Here is an 11,570-nt window from a genome sequence, read left to right as displayed (position 1 = left end):
ATTGTTTTATTTCTCCTTGCAATTTTATCAGTTTTATTTTTTGCCAAGAATTCTGAAGTTCTGTTATTAAGTGCATAAGCATTCAGGACTGCTATATACCATTAGATTGATTGACTCCCATTACATTATAAAATGAATCCCTATTTCCCTGGTAATATTCTTTGCTATGAATTACTTGATATTAATATAGTCACTCTAGCTTTCTCTGATTAGTGGCAGTCTGGTATGTCTGTCCCTCTGTTTCCCTTTTAAACTTTTTTTGTCTTTATAATTAAAGTGGGTTGCTTGAGGCAATGTATAACTGAATCTTGTTTTCTGTTGTTTTTTAAATCCAGTCTGTCAATTGCTGACTTTTAATTTGGGGGTTAACACACTTACATTTGATGTGATTATTGATGTGGCTGAGTTTAAATTTACCACTTTGCTGTTTGTTTTTTCATTTACCTCAATTGTTCTTTTTCCTTTGTTCCTGCCTTCTCTGGGGTTAATTGGGTTTTTTATTTTATTTTTTTATGATTCCAGGTTTTTCTTCTTGTTGGCTTATTAGCTATAATTCTGTTGAGTCCTTTCAGTGGTTGCTTTAGGGTACATAGTATACATCTTTCACTTCATAGTCTATGCTTAAGTGATATACTACTTCACCAATAATAAAAGAAACTTATAATAGCATGTTTCCATTTTTCCTTCCCAACCAGTTATATTGTTGCCACACATTTTACTTTTGCATATGCTATAGCTCCACAGTATATTATAATTTTTGCTTTAAACATTTTATGATTTCTTAAATATACTTAAATAACATGTAAATTACCATTATATTTACTTATTAGTTGTCATTTCTGGTGACTGGCAATCCTTTGTATAGATACAGATATCTATCTGATATCATTGTCCTTCTGCTTGAAGGATTTCCTTTAAGATTCCTTATTGTGTAGGTCTTCTGATAACAGGTTCTTTCTGCTTTTCCTCATCTGAAAATGTGTTCATTTTGTCTTTGTTTTTGAAGGATATTTTCACTGGGTAGAAAATTGTGGGTTCACAGTTCTTCTTTTCTTTCCATACTTTAACAATTCAATTACATTTCTTGAAGCTTCTGGAGTTTTTGTTTGTTTGTTTGTTTTTCTGTCAAGAAATTTAGTGGTACCTCTCTATTTCCTTGTATATAATTTATCTTTTATTCAATGCCTACTTCTCAGATTTCCTCTATATCATTCATTTTAAACAATTTGATTATCACGTTCCCTGGTGAAAGTTTCTTCATGTTTTTTGTGCTTGAGGTTTGTTGAGCTTCTTGGATATGTGGGTAACAATTCTTATAAAGTTGGAAAATTTATAGTCATTATTTCTTCAAATATTTTCTTCCCTCCAGGGACACTAATTTTATGCAACTGTCTCCCCTGCCCCCATTAGCTAATGCACCATTCTATTTTCTTTTTTTCAACGTTTTCCTCTGTGTGTTTCAATCTGGACAGTTTCAATTGCTGTGTAATCAAATTCACTAATGATCTTTTCTTATGCAATATCCATTGGCCATTAACTCCATCCAGTGTGTTTACATCTCAAACACTGAGGCACTGCAGGTTTCAGCAGTAGAGGTTTGCTTTCGATGTTTAAGACGTTCAATCCTTCTTTTAGCTACTTGAACTTGTGGAATGAAATTATATTAACTGTTTTAATGTCCTTGTCTACTAATCTATTATCCGTACCACTTCTGTGTTGGTTTCAATTGATATTTCTCCTCATTATGTTTTATTTCCCTGCTTTTTTTGCATGCTGATAATTATTTATAGGATGCTAGATATTGGGATTTTACCTTGTCAGGAGCTAGATATTTTTCTTTTCCTAAACAGAATCTTGAGTTTTTTTCTGGGTCATGGTTAAAGTTACTTCAAATAGCTGGATCCTTTCAGATCTTGCTTTTAGGGTTTGTTAGATGGAATCCAATCAGTGTTTAATCTTGGGCTAATTTTTCACTGTTATCAAGCTAAGACCATTCATTGTACTTTAACTAATATCCTTTGAATTATGAGGCTTTTCCACTCTGGATGATGTCACTCTTCACTGCCTTATGTGAGGTTTAGGCACTATTTCCTATTATCTTTTTCGGTATTATCTTAGTGCTCTGGCCTGGATAGTTTCTCATCTGTGTGCACTGATTAGTAATCAGCTGAACACTCCAGTGGATCCTTCTGCAGATCTCTGCAGTTTCCATTCCATGCAGCTCAATCCTCTCTAGTAGTCTGCTCTGCAAATTCTTGTCAGCCTTGCTTTCCCAGACTCCTAGCTCCACCTTCTCACCTCAGGGAAATTGTTGCCTGGGTTTCCCCCTCCCCTGTATCATTACCTGAATACTCTCTCAAGATAGAAAGCTGGAGCAATGATAGGGCTAATCTCATTTGTTCCCTGTCTTTCATGGCTCACTCTCCTTCACTGCCAGATGCCACCTCCTCAGAACTGTTGTTTACTATATTTTGTCTTTTTTTCTTTCTTTTTTTTTTTTTTTTCAGTTTTTTACTTGAGGCTAAATCTAGTTCTTGTTACTCTACCTTGTTGGGAAGAGTAATCTATAAATCCCTTAATCCTTTTTAACATCATATTTCCAGTACTACTAATTGATAAAAGTTTCCAGAGAGGATGATAATCTATTTGCTATCCCAAAATGGCCTCTCATTTCTCATCTTAAAAATCATCTTGTTCCCAAAGCCAAGGCAAGGTTAAGCATGCTTCTCAGGTTCTGCTTTAACACAGTGTTAAAACACATCATATATATATATATATATATATATATATATATATATATATATATACACACACACACACACATATATATATATAAAATGCTGTGTAACAGAGTAGTGGTATAATATATTTTATATATATAACATATATACTCTTTCTGTACTATACATGCCTTTTGCCTTTTTTCCTACATCCTTGGGCGCTAGTATATGCCTACACATAGTAAGCCCTCAGTAAATATTTGTATGAATGACTGAATAAAAATATTGGTTAGCAGATGTTTCTTTTTCTCAGATAGCAGAGAGCTTACTACCTCACTATAAATTCCATTTTTGAAGCAGCACTTTTAATAAAAACTACTGAAGAGATAACCTAGTCTCTGAGGCCACTGAAGCACATGAACACAGGGCTGAACCTGAGGGAAGTCAGGATTCTGCCAGCCATGAGGAAGGACCAAGACAACCAAAGGTATCTGCTACTTCAGACACGCATTCTCAAAAGCACCTGTATCCTCCGTTCTGAAGAGAATGTCTTAAACATTTTAAACAATGTTTTAGACTAGTTTCATGACAGTATCTAACTTACATGACTGTAAATATTTCCAGAACACAATAAACTTCACTTCCATGCCAAGATGCTTCAGGCAGTGTGTCACTTTAGATGGTAATTATACTGCATTAGGGAGACAGATTGTGAAGCCTCAAAAGTGGAAAGAATATACTGGCAAATCTGTCATCCACCCCCACAGCACACACCCTCTAAAAAGGAGAATTCTATTATTTCTGGGATCATCTTCATTTCACATTTATTATTCTTTTTGAAAAGCTACCTATTTTAAATATTTAGGTACAGGACAACTCCTAGGGGGCAAGTACTTGTCTTAATCATAGAGATTTCTTGCTTTTCCCACTTTTTCTCCACTCTTTCGTGGAGTGTTTTTAAATATATAATCTCCCTACTTATATCTTTTCACCCTTTTGATAAAAAGCAAGTCTTAATTGCCTTGTCATATTCTTATTAGACAAATCATTCAAGTTTTCTGAGTCTCAAGATAATTGTGTCTACCTTACAGAGATTTATTTCACTCTTCGAAGGAAGGAGCAAAAATACTTTGTACACTACAAACCACTGAGCAAATTTTCAGTATAAGATTTGAGGTATACGAAAATTTGGTGGTTATTCATCTTTTTAGCCCAATAACCTTATATAGTGGCTGAATCATGGTTACGTTCAGTACATAGTTTAAAGGAATAGAGAAAAGCAGGAAGGAAGTATGATGGATGGGACACAAGGAGAAAATGAAGGAAGGTAGGGAAAAGAGAGAGGGAGCAGGAGAGAACATGAGAAGAAAGGAAGGGAGGGAGGGAGGGAAAAATAAGGGAGACTGGAGAGAGAGAAATAAACAGAGGAGGTGGGGGATGAAAGGAGGGGTGGGAGAAAAAAGGGAAGGGAGGAAAAATCATGAATACTATGTGACTGGTTGACTAATTTTGACTTTGACCTGTATATTAAAACAACTGATCACTGCTATAGCTGTTTCCCTCCTAGACAACGTAAATAAATAACAAAAAAAGTGACTAATCTTACATGAAATTTAGACACGGTAGCTTTATGCTAGGGAAATGGAAATAATAATATTTGCTAATATTTACTATGTAAATTAGCATTCATATTATTGCCTTTGATGATGAAACAGAAGGAGAGGCTGACATTCCCAAATGTTGTAGCTAAGTTGAAACCCTAGAGAAAGAGATTCACTCATCAAGGGGATTGTCCTTTTTCTACTTTCCAGAGTATTTATTCAGGAAACAGCAGGGTACTATAAAAATCTTCTTAGATTCTGATACTTGAGTTAGAAATAATTTCTTCATTTATTTTGCCCTTAAGGATAAGCTTAACTCATTAGCGGAGGCACATTAACAAGCAAAGAGAATATAAGGTATTTGGATCTTGCTCCACTCAACAAAAATCAATTAATTCTGTGTGTGTGTGTGCGCATGTGGTTTGTGGTGGTGGTGGCTTTTTGGCAGCCTAAAGAAGGTAAGTTTTTAAAAGATGGCAATAATATTTCTCATGCAAACCAATAATTCTGCTGTTGTAACAGGAAAGAGGTGACTTGGTGCCACAGATGCATTTAATGATAGCACTAATAATCATTGCTACCATTAATTAAGCTTCTGCTTTGAGGAAATCACTGCACAGCTGCCATCTCATTTAATTCTCCTGGTGACACTGTGAAGTTAGCATTTGTATCACAGTTTTGGAGTTGAGGAATCATAGCCTCAGAGGAAATAGTAAACTTTTACAAAGACTCTAGTTGGTGCCGCTTCTCATTACGTCCACCTCCCCAGGTCAGAGAGTGACTGAGGATCACAGAGATGCAAAATAAAAAAACAAAACATCTCAAGGCCTTCTTTGATCCCAGTGGACAAAACAAAAAGAGCTAAGGGTAAATACACACACACTTTCATTCTAAATGAGATGCCTGACATTGCTGTAAATTCGTTGGTAATGTATTTTAATTAATCCTCTGACACCGATACACTTGTGAGAAGGCTATTGCTTTACTTATTTGACTGATGAGAAAAGGAAAGCTTGGGAGGTTAAATTGCCCAGTTCCCTGGCAAGTGACAGAATATGTATTTGAATTCAAAATACACATGCCTGTGCCCTTTTTGCTTGTCACGTTGACCTTCACTGCTCCACAAACACATGCAGAACACCTGCTGAGTGAAAACACTTTGCAAGTGCTGGGCACTTAAAGCCATACAAAGATAAAAAAAGACATAGACTTGAACTCAAAGAGCAAACTCCAATCACATAGAAAATATCTCAGCTGGAGTACCATTTATGAGGAAATGTGAATTGGTTTGCAAAATAGTCTTCTGAAGTCATAAACTGGAACATTAACTGGTGGTCCTTTTCCTGTTGGGCAAATCTCTCACAGAAAGTGGGCCTTGACAGCACAGTGCTGGGAGATGAGCTTATTAACACGGTGTATCCACAGCCAAGGGACATTCCCTCTACTCCACCAGGCAACAGATTTTTGAGAGGTGAAGGCAAGCCCTTTCTCTATCTTGGAGGGAAAAAAGATTTTACCTATATGCTCTCAGATAATGCTTATCATAGCTCTGTGGAAGGGAAATTTATTCCCTCTTACCACTGAGGCAACAAAGCTTTATAAAGGTCAAGGGATCACCTTGTGTCAAATGTGTAGTAAGTGGTCCAGGCAGGGTTCAAACCAATGTCTACCTTACTCCAAAGAACTGATCTTCCCTATGCACCACCCTGCCTTCCTTATGCATACAAATGTATATATAAACATATGTGCATGTATGCATATGTACATGTATACATATGTATATGCGTGTGAATGTATGACAAATGAACATTTTTTTATCCTGAAGGCTGATTAAAAAGTATTTTCCAACTTTATTGAGGTATAATTACAAAATTATGTTATTTAAAGTGTATAACATGATGATTTGATATACATGTACATCCTGAAAGGATTTCCCCATTTAGTTAATTAAGACATCCATCAACCTCACATGTTGACTTTTTTTTTTTTTTTTTGGGTGAGACAATTTAAGATCTACTCTCTCAGCAAATTTCAATTATTAGATAACAGTGTTGTTAACTATACCAAGGTTTTAGATTTGTCTTTCTTGTCTCCTGGTGGTCTCCCCAGGATCTTATTTTTAACCTGTGGTTATGGTTATAGAAAACGTGGAGAGGAGAGGGGCAAATGTTTTATAACGACCTATGGATCAGTACTGTGGGCTACTTCAGAGCTGCTCACCTTTTGGTTTCTGTTTTTTTTTTTTTTTTCTTTTCTCCCCTGCTTCCAAAAAAAAAAAAAAAAAAAGCAGGACTCGAGGGCCCTGGCTGGCACCGCATGGCTAGAAGTGAGGCACAGAGCAGAGGCTTCCCCCTCTTCCCAGACCCCTCCTCCCCCCCCCCCCCACTTCCCCTTTCTGCCACCAAAGCCCCTCTCGCCCGCCGTGCGCCCAGCCCCGCTCGGTGCATTCCCTGAGCCTCACCCCACCTTCTCTTCCCCTGCCGCCGCCCCGCCCCACTTGCCTTCACACCCCGGAGGTTGCGGCGGAAGTCCACGGGGGTTCGCAGAGCCTTGCTCCACCGCCAGCCCAGGAACTCTTTGATGAACTTGCTGCTGCATTTGAGGTTGTCCCTCCAACCGCCCCACTGCCAGGCCTCCCGGTTTTCTGCAGGTCCGGGCCTCCGGGCGCGTCAGCTCTCCCTGAGGCCTGCGCTGCATGCCTTGGCCAGTACGTGCCTCAGGCAGACCCGGGGATACGGTGTACAGGAAGGCGGTCTCCTTGAAGCCTCACCTGGGGAGGCTGGCCCTGGGGCGGCCCCCCAAGGTGCAGTTACAGGGCAGGCACCGGAACCGGCACCAGCACTCAAGTGCGCTCACGTAGACTGAGCACCAGCCTCGCCGCCACGCCGCTCACGTAGACCGAGCACCAGCCTCGCCGCCACGCCCCCCGGCGGCACACGCACCACTGCTTCCGCTCCAGCTTCAGCCAATCACAGGCTTTGTAGTGCGCCTGGGCGACCGCCTCCAGCTCCAAGGTCAGCGGGAAGATGGTCAGGGGCTCGGAGTTTATCAGCCCTAGGCGAGGACGGGGCGCGGCACAGTGAGCGTTGGTGTCAGCACGAAGGCCACGGCCAGCCAGGGCACCAGCGGGGCCCATTCAGCATCTTGCTGCGCACTGCCAGCAGCCCATCATGCTCCTGGCCCCAGGCCACAGCTCAAGGGAGGGAAGGTGCTGCTTTTCATTTACGCACAAGCATGGGCACCCTTGGTGGTGGATAGGAATGGACTGAGGAGAGGTGTGCTAAGGAGGTAGGGATGGTGACGTCCTGAGCAAAGGAAAGTCGAGAGGGCCTGCTGTTGGTGAGAGCTCATCTCTCCCACGGGGAACACTGGAAAACCAGAAAAAGGGGATGTAACTCCTGCCTTGACAAGTCACCATACCTGGCCTCCCTGTATATCCAAGATCCCAGTGCACTGAAAAGGTAATATTGAGTTCAGATTGGTACCTCTTAACTGGTACCTCTTAACTTGAAGCCTTAGCTTTCAAAGGCTTAATTTAAATACCAACTCATCTCTAGTTATCCTCACCTCACTGGTAACACCAGGAACTTATTTTTTATACAGGAACTTATTTTTATACTTACTAAGTGGCTACCATGCACCAGACACTAGATGTATTTGTTCATTCCTCTGTTTCCATTTTGTGACGTTCATCACTGTTGTGTTGCACTATGATTATTTTTCTAAATATCTGTATTGTGAACTGACAAGGACAGACTCTGATCTACTTAGTATTCTCATCTTTTAGCCCAGTCTAGGCATAGAATAAGTGTATAGTAAATATTTGTTTACAAAGGCATCCAGAGAAGGGGCCAAGTAGAGATCATCTTGGCTAGTGAATCAGAGGCGGAGTTGATCAGTCTATGAGTCCCAAGGGGTAGTCTTACATTCCATGGAGGGAACCAGTGGGTAAATGTTACTGGAAGCAGATGACTGTATTAAGGAAGGTCATAGTTCTTCCTATTAAGTTATTCCATTGTGGGATGGCCTATCTCTACAAGTAATCCACTTCCTATCACTAGTGTTCAAGCAAAGTTTAATGCATTTCATCTGTCCAGAGTGATCTGGAAGGATTTTCCACATTTATCTGACATGGACTTATCTTTTTTAATATCGATATTTGCCATCCTATGATCAGGAAGATTTTATGGACAGAATAGGCCTTACATGAAGCAGGAGAGAAGAGTTCATGTCAGAATGCCCCACATCTCTCCTATTCAGACCCTATTCATGTACGCATAATGCAGCACTAAGAAGGGGCCACTCTGTTGACCTATGGCCTACACTTGACTCCTAATACAGAGTTCTCTGTCCATGGATATGAGCAGAGAGGTCCAAACAATGAAAGAATCTCCACTAGCCCCTCTTGCTGTCATGATGCCAACCTCATGTGTCCATCCTCTAATCCTTCTCAGCCTAATTTCTCTCACACCTGTTTCAAATGTCCCAAACCTATGTTCCTGATTGAAATTTCAAAAAAGTTATTGTGTTCCCTAAAATTAAAAAGAAAATCACAAAATGTTACTAAATTATTATCAATTAAAATGTAGTGGAAAATTGCTCGCGTTGAAGCTAAGAGATCGTCTGACTAGTGCCAGCTCAGCTCAGCTCACAACAAGCTGTGTGATTTTAGGAAAGTCAGCTCACCTTTCTGGGCCTCATCTGTAAATTGAGAAGACTAACCTAAACAATCTCTGAAGAATCTTCCAACTTTAATTCTAAATAAGTTAAACCATATTATTTTTCCTGCATTCTCAGTCCCAAAGAATAGCGAGTTTACCCACTGAAATAATATAATGAAACCTGAGTACACAAGACAGTTGCTAAGTTATTATAGATCTGTCTAAATGAGGATTAGGAGAAGCAAACTGAGCTGACAGGTGACAGTCCCGGCTGGTGCCGCTGAGGAATGGGGCTTTATTACATGGTGATAAGCAAAGGGTGGACTTCCTCACAGGGCCCGACCAGCCAGTCTGGAACAAAGCAGTCATTCATCAATGCCGGGGCTGATTGCAGTGCTGACCTACAACTCTGTCTAACATGCAGACTTCATTTACACAGCCTCATCTGTTTCCCCTGGGAGCCCTGTCTGGCCTAGTTTGATCCATTCTAGAATACCAGCAGTGGTATCAGCAGCAGAGGAGGTGGATCTGACAGTGCAGAGAGTTTCCTCAGAAGAAAGGAGATAAATAACATTATGACATGTGCACTTGCATCTGAATGACAAAGTACAAACAGATATCAGCTATACTGTCCCAGCTGTTATTCTGCATATTTTCTATCTATACCAGGAGGCTTATAAAGAACAACTACAGGTGGTTATTGCCCGGAAAGAGGCTTCCCCCTAAAAACACAACTTGGATGTGAATAGATGATACACTTATGACTATGTACTATTGATGTAATATTCTCAACTCTCCATCCCTAGACTGTGAGCTACGTGCAAGTGGAGATTACATGGAATATACCTCTACCTGCCAGCGCCCAGAAGAGAGCACTCACAGAGCTGGTGTTCCAATAGAGGCTTGAGAAACATTAGGTGGAGAATCATTTTTGTTTTAAGGTTGTCAGATTATAAACAATTTTTTTCTTTTCAAAAGTACCCAGTAGTAACCTAAATGGGAGGGAAGTCCAAAAGGAAGGGGATATCCATATGTGTATGGCTGATTCATTTTGTTGTGCAGTGGAGGCTAACACAACATTGTAAAGCAACCGTACGCCAATAAAAAAAATTTTTTTAAAGTACCCATAATGTAGTATTTTAGATTTTATCTGGAAGTGAGTTGCTTGCAGTGTGACCTGTCTTCTTCTGCTTGAGTTCTCTAAATGGAATCTCTTTCTTTGCCTAAATAGCTAATTCATTTGCTCATCTCTTAACAGTATAGGATACATGATACAACACAGCATCCAATCTGAGACGGCTTCCCACTTTTCCTGGGGTAGTCAGCCTCTACCTTCCTTAGTTTCTAGTAGTTCCTGGTTCATAAGTCTATGAACAAATCTCATTTACCCTTTCTCTTCTCTCTTTCTGCTGGTCTCTTGTTGTATTGTATATCCTTGGGCAAGTTATTTAACTTTTCTGTGACTCTTTTTGATCTGCAATATTGGGATAATAAGAGGAACTATTGTAGTTTTGTAATGGGGTTTAAATGAGGTAATACATGTAATGTACTCAAAACTGTACCTGGCAAATGATAAGGTTTCAATAAGTTTTAACTAGTGGTAATTGTAGCACCTTTTTTCACTTTTAAATGTTATACTTTTTGGTAAAGCCATTTTGATAAAACTGGTTTATGTAAAAAAATCAATTCCACAGGGAGTATACAGAATATCTCTGAACCTTCCCCTCAATTTTGCTGTGAACCTAAAACTGCTCTAAAAATTGTCTTAATTTAAAAAGTTTTTTAAATCAGTGCCTTTGAAGACTAGTTTATGAAATGAAAACCGTTGTAGAGGGTCATTTCATCTGATCAAATAAGTTACGAATTTGAAAGTTCTTCCGAATCCAGTCTCTCCAGTGATACACAGTTCTTATAACCCGATGACATTAACTGCAGCTTTATCATTCATGACTTTTGTAACTCTTAAAGGTATCTTAAAATGTATTTAAATCTAATATGAATTAACATGATTTAAAATAAACACAAAGTAAATGTCATCAAGATAAACTGTCTAAAATTTTTTTAAGTGAGTAAAAAAATAGATCAAAGAAGCAAAACACAAAAGGACATAAAAAAATTCTCAACTTCATTAAAACACTATCAATGTGATAGTTATTAGAAACTTAAAAGTGAGGAGGAGGAGGTATTCTAGGTGCATCTGCCTTAAAATTTTTTCAAAGAATAGGACCACAGGGAGTTGCAAAAACACTCAATTACTTAATATGAACAGAAAAAACAAATACAGAGTAACAAAAAAATCACTCATTTCTTTACTATTTTTGAATGGTGTAAGATAAAGGGTAAAAGCCCCCCATCCCTACTTATCCAGTTCCTCCTGCAGAGGTAACCACTGTTAACAGCATGGTAGGGTTCCTCCCAGACTTTTTTCCTACACTGGTACAAATATTTCGCAGTTAGTAAGTTAATTAAAGACAATGCCATATACCCTATATTATAACCTGCTCTTTTCTTGTAACAATATAGCCTGGGCATATTTTCATATACATAAAAGTGCATCTCAATCTTATTAAAGGCCCTGCACTCTTCCC

General features: G+C 39.2%; 1 pseudogene; it reads right to left on the bottom strand.

Annotated features, from left to right (window-relative positions):
* Positions 1–6,824: 6,824 nt before the first annotated feature.
* LOC132370153 (protein Wnt-9a-like) lies at positions 6,825–7,457 on the bottom strand (annotated as a pseudogene).
* Between the last annotated feature and the right edge of the window lie 4,113 nt (positions 7,458–11,570).

Source organism: Balaenoptera ricei, chromosome 8, assembly GCF_028023285.1.
Source record: "Balaenoptera ricei isolate mBalRic1 chromosome 8, mBalRic1.hap2, whole genome shotgun sequence".
In the NCBI taxonomy this organism is placed as follows: Eukaryota; Metazoa; Chordata; class Mammalia; order Artiodactyla; family Balaenopteridae; genus Balaenoptera; species Balaenoptera ricei.
This window is presented reverse-complemented; position numbering and strand designations above follow the sequence as displayed.